Below are 11,641 nucleotides of genomic sequence, written 5' to 3'. Positions count from 1 at the left end.
GAAGCCTTTAATTTGTGTAGCTATATGAACACGTGCAGGTACCGAATAAGTTTTGAGTAAAATATTGGACTCGATTATGGCATTCTCCTACCTACCGTCCTTCAGAGCAAAGAGATATTACATGCTTTTTGTTGTGCTCCTGGGAACCACGGATTCTAGGAAGGTTTTCCGGAAAAGATTGTAGAAGGGGAGGAACACATTTGTTCTCCCCCGCCGCTACGTGTCACGGTCAGATTAGACCTTATACCAAGGTCGTCTACCCGTTTGTCTTTTTAAAAAATAATTTTTAAACCCTTCTTATCTGAAAGAATGGTGCCTTTACAGGACGTGCCGAGAAATGGACAGGGGCGCCCACCTTACCCGCAGTAACGTCTTGCATAACTTAGCCCAACGCCAGCAACCAGGAAGCTGGCGTCGGGACATCAGCAGAGCCCCCGAGGTTTTCTCTAGTTCCACGGGGTGAAGCCACGCCCCCAGGGCCTCGCTGCTTGGAACTGGCCAGTTGGGAGCCCCACCCCCCATCTCCTTCTTCCAGAACTGCCGGAGGCTGGCTCCGCTTCTCGGAATCCACAGTCTGGAGTTTTCTCTCTTGCCATACTCAAGAGGCAATAGAGGGCACGGCCATCTCTGTGGCTGCCTGGGGACAGGTCCACAGCCACGGGGGGGGGGGGGGGGTCAGAGGTGGCCCAGCCTCGGAGGGCTGAGTCCCTCCTGACGGCAAACGGGGGCCTCGAGGAGGGGCACCGGAAAGCTGGGAGGGGTGGGCCGGCCCATGCGCTGCTCCAGCCCTGCCTGCTGGATACAAAGGGCTTCGTGCAAGACCCCGGAAAAGTAGCTGGACCCTGGGGGCACTTGGCCGAGGGCAGGGCTGGCGAGGGACCTCACCCCCTTAAGAAGGCTGTTCCCTAAAGCGCAAACTTCATCAAACCATCCACTTGTTCCTTTGGGTTGACCAAGTTAGCTACAGTCTTTCCCGGCACCATTTTCCAGCTGGGCTGCTAAGATTAACCGATTCTCCCACCCCAAGTATTTTTCTAGAAGAACATTCACATAGAGATGAGCAAGGTCGTCTAGAAAAGAAGGCAAGCGGGGCCCTTCGGGCGAAGACAGTGCAGGTGGGACAAAGCCTACTTTATAATCCCTTGGGGGCCACTCTAAATCCAGGATGATCTCATTTCAAGAGCCTTAATTTAAGTATATCTGGAAAGACCCTATTTCCAAAATAAGGCCACATACACAGGTTCCAGGGTTCTGGTTCTGGGGGTTAGGAGGTGGACCCTCTTTTTGACTGAAGGAGGGGCACAATTTAACCAACTGTAGGGAGCAAGGAAGTAACTCTGGAGAAGTCTTGGGGTGATGGTGGGGTGGTCCGGAGCCGATGGCCAAGAAAGAATTCTCGGACGTCTTTGGTGCAAAAAGGTGATTTTATTAAAAAGGGGTGGTGGTACTGTTAGCCTGTACTTTGCCCTCAACCTGGTCCGAGCTCCCTCATCAACTTAGCTCGGGGAAGTAGAGGAAAGGCATCTCAGGCAGAGGGAACAGTAGGTGCAAAGCACAGCCCAGGGAAGCTCAAGGAACTGCAAGCAGTTGGGCGTGGTTGGTAAAAGGGGGCCCTCTGGGACAGGACAGGGGGTAGGTAGATCGCTAACCAGGTGCCAGCAGGTTCACAGCTGGCTCGAACTTGACCACGAAAGCAATGGCGAGCCACTGAAGGGTCTGCCTGGATTATTACCTCATTTGATTCTCCCCACCTCTCTCAGAAGCTAGGATTATGATCCTCATTTACAGCCGAAAACACTGAGGCTCAAAGAGGTGAAGTCGTTTGCCCCAAGAACAGACCGTTAGGAGCCCGTCAGAAATAGGATTGGAAATCGGGCCTCGTCTAACCCCTTAGGTGGGAAGATGAATGCAGCAGGGCTCTGTGTGTTCACGTAAGGCTATTCAGGAAGAAGGAAGGGCACGGAGGGAGGATTTTGCAGGGACCAGGCATCAGGGCCACAGCCCTGAGAACGGCTTTCCGCCGCTGCGCCTGGGGGACGCCATGTTGGTAGGCTGGGACCCCTCCCTGGCCACAGCGGATTGGTCCAGGCGTGGGTCACCTGACTAAAGGGAGGCCAATCAGACTCCCCTATCCCACTCTGCTGCCCAGTCTTTTTGACGCTGGAAGGTGACCAGGCTCCCGGCTCAGGGGGAGGAGACCTGTACGTCCCGCCTCTGCAGGTGCTTTCCTCCATGGCTCCTATTGGGATAATGAGAAATCCTGGTGGTGAAGCTTCCTGCCCAAGGCCTGGCACGAAGGGAAGCCCTGGGCGAACATCAGCCAGCTCTGCGGGTTGTGTGAACAGAGAGAGGGGCTCTTAGCTGTGCAAAGGCCACCTCCCGCCTTGTGTATGAGGAGGAAGAGGAAGGCGGAGAGAGAGACAGAGACAGAGACCGTAGATAGTTCTTGACAGTGTCCCAGGACTTGAATCCGATTGACGTGAGGCTTGGAGGCCCTCCCTCTGCTGACGTTCCAGGACAGACTCGGTGGCCCCCAATCGCCCCGACTCAAGTTGGCATAAATGGGTTTCTGTGATGGGCCATCAAAACCGAACCCGAACGAAACAATATAAAACACCAACTAAAACATCAGACACCTTGCCTGGGACATCTGAGCAAGCCGGGGGCCCCCTGGAATCCGCTGGGACAGCGTTTGGATTCCTGCCCCACGCTCGGTTGCCACATAAAGAAACAGGCCCAAGTCACAGTGTGGGGCCACCGCCAAGGCTCCTGAGAGGCCACATCCTGCCTGTGACCGCCCGGAGGCCTCACCTCCCGAAGCACTCCCACGTGATCTGCCGCCCCACATTCCACACCCACACCTCCGGCTCTGAGATCGGCAGACGTCTGGCAAGTTCCATCTTCAGCCCTGGAACCTGTTGAACAGGTGCCTTGAGGTGGGCGAGTCCCCTGCCCGCGAGGCCCTACCCCGCCGGGCCCAGGCTGGAGCGTGTGTTGGGGGGGCGTCGCTTGGGGCCGTTGTGATTTCCCTAGTCACCTGCCAAGGCGAGCGGCTAACATTCGCCCCTTCCGCCACCACCCCGTTGGAAGGATGCCATCGTCCGCATTGATGGCAGAGAGAATTGAGGCTCGGTTACTGCTAGCTTCTTGCTCAAGGTTATCCAGTTTCTACATGTGGGAGCCAGACGTTCTTTTGCACGACATCGGCAAGGCTGATCATGAACACCTTCAAATATAAACAGGGGGCAGAAAGTGGACTTACCAGCCAGCTACCATTGTTTCATCTATAGCCTCAACTTTTTTGCGAGGGCAGAGGCTGGCGTACTTTGTGTTTTATTATCATTTTAAAAAGTTTATTTTTTTTTTCTTTTTTTTTTTTTAATTTTTTTTTCAACGTTTTTTATTTATTTTTGGGACAGAGAGAGACAGACCATGAACGGGGGAGGGGCAGAGAGAGAGGGAGACACAGAATCGGAAACAGGCTCCAGGCTCCGAGCCATCAGCCCAGAGCCTGACACGGGGCTCGAACTCACGAACCGCGAGATCGTGACCTGGCTGAAGTCGGACGCTTAACCGACTGCGCCACCCAGGCGCCCCTAAAAAGTTTATTTTTGAGAGACAGCGTGAGCGGGGGAGGGGCAGAAAGAGGGGGGACAGAGGATCCGAAGCCGGCTCTGTGCTGACAGCAGGGAGCCCAGGGCAGGGCTTGAACTCACGAACCACGGGATGACCCCCTGAGCTGAGGTCAGCCGTTCAACTAACTGAACCACTCCAAGGCTGGAGTACTTTAAAGCAAATCCTAGACGTGCTACACATCCCCTCTGAAGGCTCCAGAATGTATCCCTAACAGACGAGGACCTTTTTTTTTTTTTTTTTTTTTTTTTTTTTTTTTTTTACCTAACCGTATGCTCATTGTCATAAGACCACTGGTTGGGAAAGTTCGCGTTGGAACTACCCCTCTGTGTAACCAGGGAGGAAGCAGACAGTTTCAGCCCAGTCCCGTTTTTCCAAGGTGGGAAGGTTCATTACAGCAGCAGGTCCCAAAGCAGGTGCCCCAGACCAGCATCCCTGGGGACCTCGCTAGAAATGCCCGTTCCCAGGCCCACCCCAGACCTGCTGAGTCAGCAACTCGGAGGCTGGGCCAAGCAATCCGTGTTTGAACACACCCTCCCTGGGATTCTGATGCCAGCTCAAGCTTGAGAGCGCCTGACAGATCTCACGCGGCTGCGGTTCTGTTCTCGCATTTACTCGTTTTATTATTTACGCACATTCTGATCCTTCCCCGCGCGGGCTGCTGAGGGGCTGGTCTTCAGTGGTATTGTTTTCTGGTCAGAATTAGCGACCCCTGGAGCCGGATGGTTAGCGGGTGAGACCTGGCTCTTCCTCTCACTTCCTAGGTGGCCCCGCGTCCGAGCCTCCCCCTCCGTGAAATGCGCGGCTGGTGGCACCTGCCTCCTGGTTACAGTATATAAAGCACCTACAGTGGTTCCTGGTTCCCAGCACCTGTTACGGAAGGACCAGCTGTTCTTACAAACGGGGGTGGCAAGGCCGAGCTAGGATGAGAAGCAGCCCGATTCTCAGGGGCAGGGCTGGGAGTAGGCCTCTGGGGAGGGTGTGCAGGAGATCTGGGGGCCTGCTGGGAAAACCAGGGACCCCCCCCCCCCTTGAGGCGGAGAAGCTGCCAGGCAGTGACGTGGCAGGAGATGGAGGGGAAGGAACTCACGGTTGCCCAGGGCAATGGGCTTCTCGAAGTCCCAGAGGGAGGACCAAGGGAGCCGCTGTAAGAGCTGTGAGGCCTCCGGGAGCCCCAGGAGGGTCCCCCGGCCCTCCAGGGCCCAGCCGGGAAACAGGGACAAACAACCAAGGAGCGAGGGGGGGCGGGGGGGCCCTGGACTCCGGGAAGGCTCGGGGCCAGGAGGTTGGGGCTGGGTTCAGAGCAAACACTGAGGACAGCACTACCCCAGCCCCACCCCCCAGGGCTTGGAAACAGTTCTGTATTATTATCTTAAGTAGGACAGACTCTCAGACCCTTCCTTTAGATGAGAAATCTAACAGGGTGATAGAAATCTTGTTTCCTTTTCCATCGGAGAGAAGAGTCACTGGGTTTAATGTGTGAGAGGCGGGAGGTGCCGATCCAGGAACACAGGGCACACTTGGCCGTGATTCCGCAGACCCACCGGTGGGCGTGAGTGAGGGCTCACGGCATGGACTCACCAGGAATTTCATATTTTCCCTTTCCCCTGTCTTGCTTTTCCTCCACTCCCCTCCCTCTGGAAGCCACTGGTTTGTTCTCTGTACTTAGGAGTCTATTTCTCTGTTTATTGTTTGGTTGGTTTGGTTTGGAGTTTGGGGGGATTGGGGGGGAGGATCTACATATAAGTGAAACCATATGGTGTGTGTTTTTCTCTGACTTATCTCACTTAACATATTGTTCTCCGGGTCCATCCGTGTTGTTGCAAATGGCAAGATTCCATTCTTTCTCGTGGCCAAGTTTCCGTTGTATAAATATATACCGCCTCTTCTGTATCCATTCATCTACCGGTGGACACAAGTGGCTTTTTAAAAAACGTCTACTTATTTATTTGAGAAAGAGGGAAAGAGAGCAGGAGAGGGGCAGATAGAGAGGGAGAGAGAGAATCCCACGCAGAGCCCAACGCAGGGCTTGATCTCACGGTTCGCAAGATCATGACCTGAGCCGAAGTCAGGAGTCAGACGCTTAAGTGACTGAGCCGCTCGGGAACCCCAAATTGCTTAGTTATCTTGATTATGGTAAATAATGCTGTAATAAACAGGGATGTATATATCTTTTCAAATTCACGTTTCCATTTTCTTTGGGTGAATACCTAGAAGTGGGACAACTACATCATATACTTCTAGTTTTCATTTTTTGAGGAGCCTCCATACTGTTTTCCTCAGTGGCTGCACCAGTTTGCATTCCCACCAACAGGTTCCCTTTTCTCCATATCCTTGCCAACACTTACTTCTTGTCTTTTTGGTAGCCATTTTGAGTGGTGTGAGATGACCCTTCCCTGTGGTCTTGATTTGCGTGTCTCCGCTGATGAGCGATGTTGAGCATCTTCTCGTGTGGCTTTTGGCCATCTGGATGTCTTCTTCGGAGAAATGTGTGTTCGGGTCCTCTGTCTATTTATTATTTTTTATTTCTGACCTCCTTAATTTCTTTTATTTTTACTTATTTTTTAATTTACATCCACGTTAGTTAGCATATAGCACTATATGATTTCAGGAGTAGATTCTCATGATTCATCCTCTACGTATAACACCCAGTGCTCACCCAACAAGTGCCTTCCCAATGCCCTTCACCCATTTGGTCCATCTCCCCACCCACAACCTCCCCAGCAACCCTCAGACTGTTCTCTGTATTCAAGAGTCTCTTACGTTTTGTCCCTCTCCTTGTTTTTGCATTATTTTTGCTTCCCTTCCCTTATATTCATCTGTTTCGTGTCTTAACTTCCTCATAGGAGTGAAGTCTTATGATATCTGTCTTTCTCTGACTGGCTAATTTCGCTTAGCATAATACCCTCTAGTTGCTAATTTTGCTTAGCATAATACCCTTCACCCACGTAGTTGCAAATCTTCTGCCTATTTTTTAAAATCAGAGTATTTGTGTTTTGGCGTTTGAGTTATAGGAGTTCTTTATTTATTTGTATAGTAGTCCTTTATGCAACATGCGAATATTTTCTGCCATTCTCTATGGCCACCTTTTTGTTTAGCTGATGGTTTCCTTCACTGTGCGGAAGCTTTTTGGTTTGATGTGGTCCCATTTGTTTACTCTTGCTAAGGGATTTCATTAAAAAATATATTTATACTTGCTATAAAATTTACGAATCTACTGAAATCTCTGTTTAAATTCATGGGTTCACAAAAAAACTTTTTAACTCTAGTGGATCTTCTTCAGAGGATGATGAGGAGTCAACTGGTTACCTTGGAAACTGCTAAACGGAAGGGGTCATGCAGCCATTCTGCCTTTCCCATTCCAGCTGGAAACCCAGTTGGAGTTTCCCTCCTTAGGAAAGTATTCCAGCTGATACTTGGAAGGAATTTGGGCGTTAGAATACCACGGCTTTGCCCAACGCATTCGTGAATCTAGACCTTGAGAACCAGTGAGTCCCCACATCACAAAAAGAGACGGGCAGGTGTTAGGAGCCAGGGGGATGGTGCCCAAGCCTGATCCAGCATCTGGATCACACCCCCAGTTCGCGGGGAGTTCAGAGCACAGAGGAACATGCAGAACTGAACTTGGAGTGTGGACAGTGGGGGATGCTACCTACCGGCCACCGGCCTGGGTTCCTCAACACGCAAATTGTAAGGGGAAGGAAGGTGGATGGTGTGGCAGACAGGAAAGTGGCCCCTAACAATATCCATGTCCTAATCCCCAGAGCCCAAGAACATGTGACCTCACGTGTCAAAAGGGACTCTGCAGATGTGACTGTGTTAAGGATCTTGAGATGGGGAGGTGCACCAAGTGTAACCAAAAGGTCTTCATAAAATGGAGCAGGAGGGTCCAAAGAAAGGTGACTCAGCACGAGCAAGACGCGACCAAACATTTCTGGTTTTGAAGGTGGACGAAGGCCTCCCGAGCAGAGAGATGCAGTGGCTTCCAGAAGCTGGAAGAAGTAAGGGAATGCACAGTCCCCACCCCCCCCAAGCCTCTGGGAGGGTCACAGCCCTGCCAGAGCCTTGATCTCAGTCCAGTGTGACTATTGCAGACATCTGACGTCCAGAACCGTAAGGAATCAGATTGGGCCATTTTAGGCCGGTGAGTTTGAGATTATCTTCTACCATAGCAACGGGCAATGAATGTAGAGAGGAGACCTGTCGGTTAATGAAATTCAAAGCACACACCAAGTTAGCAAAATGCACAAGAGCACACTAGACTGCCACGTAAGGAAGCGAAGAGCCTGCGAACATCAAAGTCAGGAGAATGGGCCCATCCGTGCGGCGGGAGGCGGTCGTCGTCTGAGGAGGGCACGTGGCAGGGCTCCCGGGGAGGGTGGCCCCCTCCCCCCTCTCTGTCCCAGCTGGCTGGTGGCTTCAAGGGGGTCACCTGATAAGTCATGAAGCCGCACCTTTGTTTGGTGTGGTTCTTTAAGAGCGTTTTATTTTACATCTAACGAGGTAAACATAGTAACAGTTGCGAGGATGGTTTTGTAGTGTAGAATCAGACCTCCTTCGCAGCCGCAGGAGATGGGCATTTTCTCCCGGTCTTGCTGAGGTTTCTTTGGCCGGCGACGCAGGAAGTGGCCCAGAGAGAAAAGGAAAGAGGTCTGCGGGGCTCATGACTTACATTACGCAAAGGAACGGGGGCAGGGCAGGCCTGTCAACCAAGGGACCAGGGGTGTGAGAGCGGTGTGCCCGTGTACCTACAAGCCTCAGTGGCCTTGCCCCCAGCTGCCACTCTCTGTGCTGTCCTGTGCTGTCTCCCCATTTCCTGGCAAGACCGGGCTCCGCGTGCCCAGCATGGCGACGGGCCCCACGAGGCCCCCTTTCTTGTTTCCTTCTGTCCCCTGCATCATTTCCCTGCTCCCTCTGCCAATGTGTCCTGGGGTCCCCTCCCAGATGACTGGCACTCAAATCTTTGTCTCAGGGTTTGCTGCTGGGGAAACCCCAAGCCAGACACAAAGAGAAGGCGTAACTAGGTGGGAGGAGATGTTAATCGAAAACACACAGATGTTGACGATATCTGTGCCCTGTTTACGTGCCCGGTTCTGCCGTTGGCGCTGCCTGGCCCCCGGCTTCCCACGAGCCCTGACGCATGGAGGCCCTCGATACCTATTTGGTGGACAGACCCGTGGGCACACACAGCCGATGTCCCACCTCCTGTTAGAGAAGGTGAGAGGGACCGATCTTTCTTCCTCCCCTCGCAGACTCCTGGCAAAGCTGATACCCTTCCACGAAATTCCCTTTTTTGCTTAAAATAACCAGAGTTGGAGGCGCCTGGGTGGCGCAGTCGGTTAAGCGTCCGACTTCAGCCAGGTCACGATCTCGCGGTCCGTGAGTTCGAGCCCCGCGTCAGGCTCTGGGCTGATGGCTCAGAGCCTGGAGCCTGTTTCCGATTCTGTGTCTCCCTCTCTCTTTGCCCCTCCCCCGTTCATGCTCTGTCTCTCTCTGTCCCAAAAATAAATAAACGTTGAAAAAAAAAATTAAAATAACCAGAGTCGGTTTCTGCTGCTGGCAGCTGGGTCGTTTCTGAGACACCCAAGTAACGCTTAGCTCTACCTGAAGGCAAAACAGAGCCCGAGCCCCCGGGCAGCTCAGGCAAAAAGTTTGATTCGAAGGGGCGGGCGCCTGGCTGGCTCTGTCCGTGAAGTGTTCGACTCTTGATCTTGGAGTTGTGAACTTGAGCCCCACGTCGGGGGTGGGGTTTACTTTTAAGAAGTATCTGTTTTTTACAGTTTGTTACGGAGAGAGAAGTGAACAGCTCCTCAGCTTTTTTTTTAAATGTTTATTTGTTTATTTTGAGACGGATCGAGCAAGCAAGCAGGGGAGGGGCAGAGAGAGAGAGAGAGAGAGGGAGAGAGAGAGAGAATCCCAAGCAGGCTCCATGCTGTCAGCACAGAGCCTGACTCGGGGCTCGAACTCACGCAATGAGGTCATGACCTGAGCCGAAATCAAGGGTTGGACGCCCAACCGACTGAGCCACCCAGGCGCCCCCAGATGTTTTTTTAAGTTATCCTATCCCCTGATGCTCGCTGAGCTCCAAAGAATAAATAGAATTGTGTTCTGTAACGAAAACAAACGTATTTAAAACTTCAACAAAGAAAGGAGAGGAGCACAGTACCTCGGGGGACAAGGTAACATCACGGGTGGACCCGTGTGGTTGCACGCGTGGTTCAAAGTCACGGGCAGGCATTGAAGAAGGTCCCGTCAGCTGCCTGGTTCCCCGTCATTTCAATCAGTCCTTAACAGCCCCTGTAGGGTCCGCCTTCTTCTGGTCTGGCTGGTGAGACACGAGGCTCGGGAAGTGGGGCACGTGGTGGAGGGTTCCGGAAAGCGGTGGGAGCGTGAGACCCAAGCCCGTGTGACTGGTTCCCCAAGTGTCTGTGCCAATCCTCTGTCTCCCCAAGTCCTTCCCGCCCTCCCCACTTCCTCTCCACTGCCCGGCCTGGCCCAGAGACCCGTGGGAGAGAGCGTGACGCTCGGGCTCCCGTGAGCTGCTCTCCCCTGGGGCCAGCGTGTGAGTAGGAGAGCCCCCCCTCCCGCAGGCAGGTCCCAGCGGCGGAACCCTGCGAGCGACGGCAGCTCCCACAGCAGCCCCGCTTCTAGCCCCCGGTGACTTTGACCGGGGAGGGGGGTCTGAAAAGGGAGCCCGTCCTCGGCCAGGAGCACCTGCAAATCCACAGTGGTGTGGCTTGGCCCACTAACCTCTGCCTCACCTGCCCGAGCCCGCCTGGCAGCCTGCTGGGTCCCGTCCAGGGTGCACTCGGGGCCGGGTTTCGGGCTTCCCACGGGCGGGGGTGATGCCAGGCCCTGGCTGCGGGCGGCAGGGGGCCACCTCCGCGGGCGTTTCCTCCTGCGCCAGGCCAAGAGCGCGACTGTTCTGATTACGTGTCGGCCAGGAGCCGCAGACGTTGTGCAAACACCCGTCTCCGGGACTAGCTGTCTCCTCCCCTTCTCCCCAGCCAGGCTCCTCCGCCCCACCTCCTCGGGGGTCCTGCCTGCTCTCCCGGGTAGACCGCCCCGTGCCCCTTTGTGGGCCCCCACCGGGTCCTGCCCGCAGGGACATCATGACACAGGCCGTGTGGTCTGTTCCTCCTCCACCAGGCCCAGGGCTCTGGGAGGACAAGGGCTCTGTGGAACCCACATCTCCCACCCCATCTATGGCGCGTCGCAGGCCCACGGTAGGTCCTCGGTGTAGGATTATTGAATCAGTGAACGATCAAACGGGCGAGGTTGCGTCTGCCTTCCGAAAGAGGCGGAGAGCTTCGAGGCGGGGCCTGGGCCTCCTGCGTGCCCTCGTCGGCTCGATGCCTGACAGCACGAGCTGGCCAGAGCAGACCTGCGAGCCAGTGAAGGAAGGAAGGAAGGAAGGAAGGAAGGAAGGAAGGAAGGAAGGAAGGAGTTGCTGTGCAGCACGATGGGGATGCGCGCGGGTTCTGGCCCCAAACTCCCGGGACACGAATTCTGTCTTTCCCTCTTCTCTTGGCGGTGTGGCCGTGATCAATCACCCAGACACGCTGTGCCCTCCAGCCCACAAAGCTCTGCGGGCGCTGATCGGTAGAAGGGGAGGTCACCCAATGGGGAAAACGGGTCCCCAGGGATCTGGGTGGGGGGTCCACACCAGCGGCTCCGGTTTCCTCGTCCGTGGAACGGGGGTGCCGGCGGCTGACAAGGAAGGTGTGTGTTTTGAGGGTCACCCGAGGGCAAACACCCGAGTGAGCCCGGACCCTGGACCAAGTCAACAGTTCTGTTCGCCAGTGTTGTTACTCCCCTTCGGCAGACAGTCTCTCTCCTCTGTGCTCGCTCTCGATAAATATTTGACCGACGAACGAGCCAGCTTTCCGGCCGGTCCGCCGGGTTCAAGGTGCCTGCCCCTTCTCCTCCCGAGCGGGTTGTCCGGAGCCTCTGGGTCCGGGCTGGCAGGTGGAGAAAGCTGACCATGGCAGGTGTCGCCACAGCGTGT

The sequence above is a fragment of the Lynx canadensis genome, chromosome E2, assembly GCF_007474595.2.
Source record: "Lynx canadensis isolate LIC74 chromosome E2, mLynCan4.pri.v2, whole genome shotgun sequence".
Classification (NCBI taxonomy): domain Eukaryota; kingdom Metazoa; phylum Chordata; class Mammalia; order Carnivora; family Felidae; genus Lynx; species Lynx canadensis.
Note: the sequence above shows the minus strand (reverse complement) of the source record.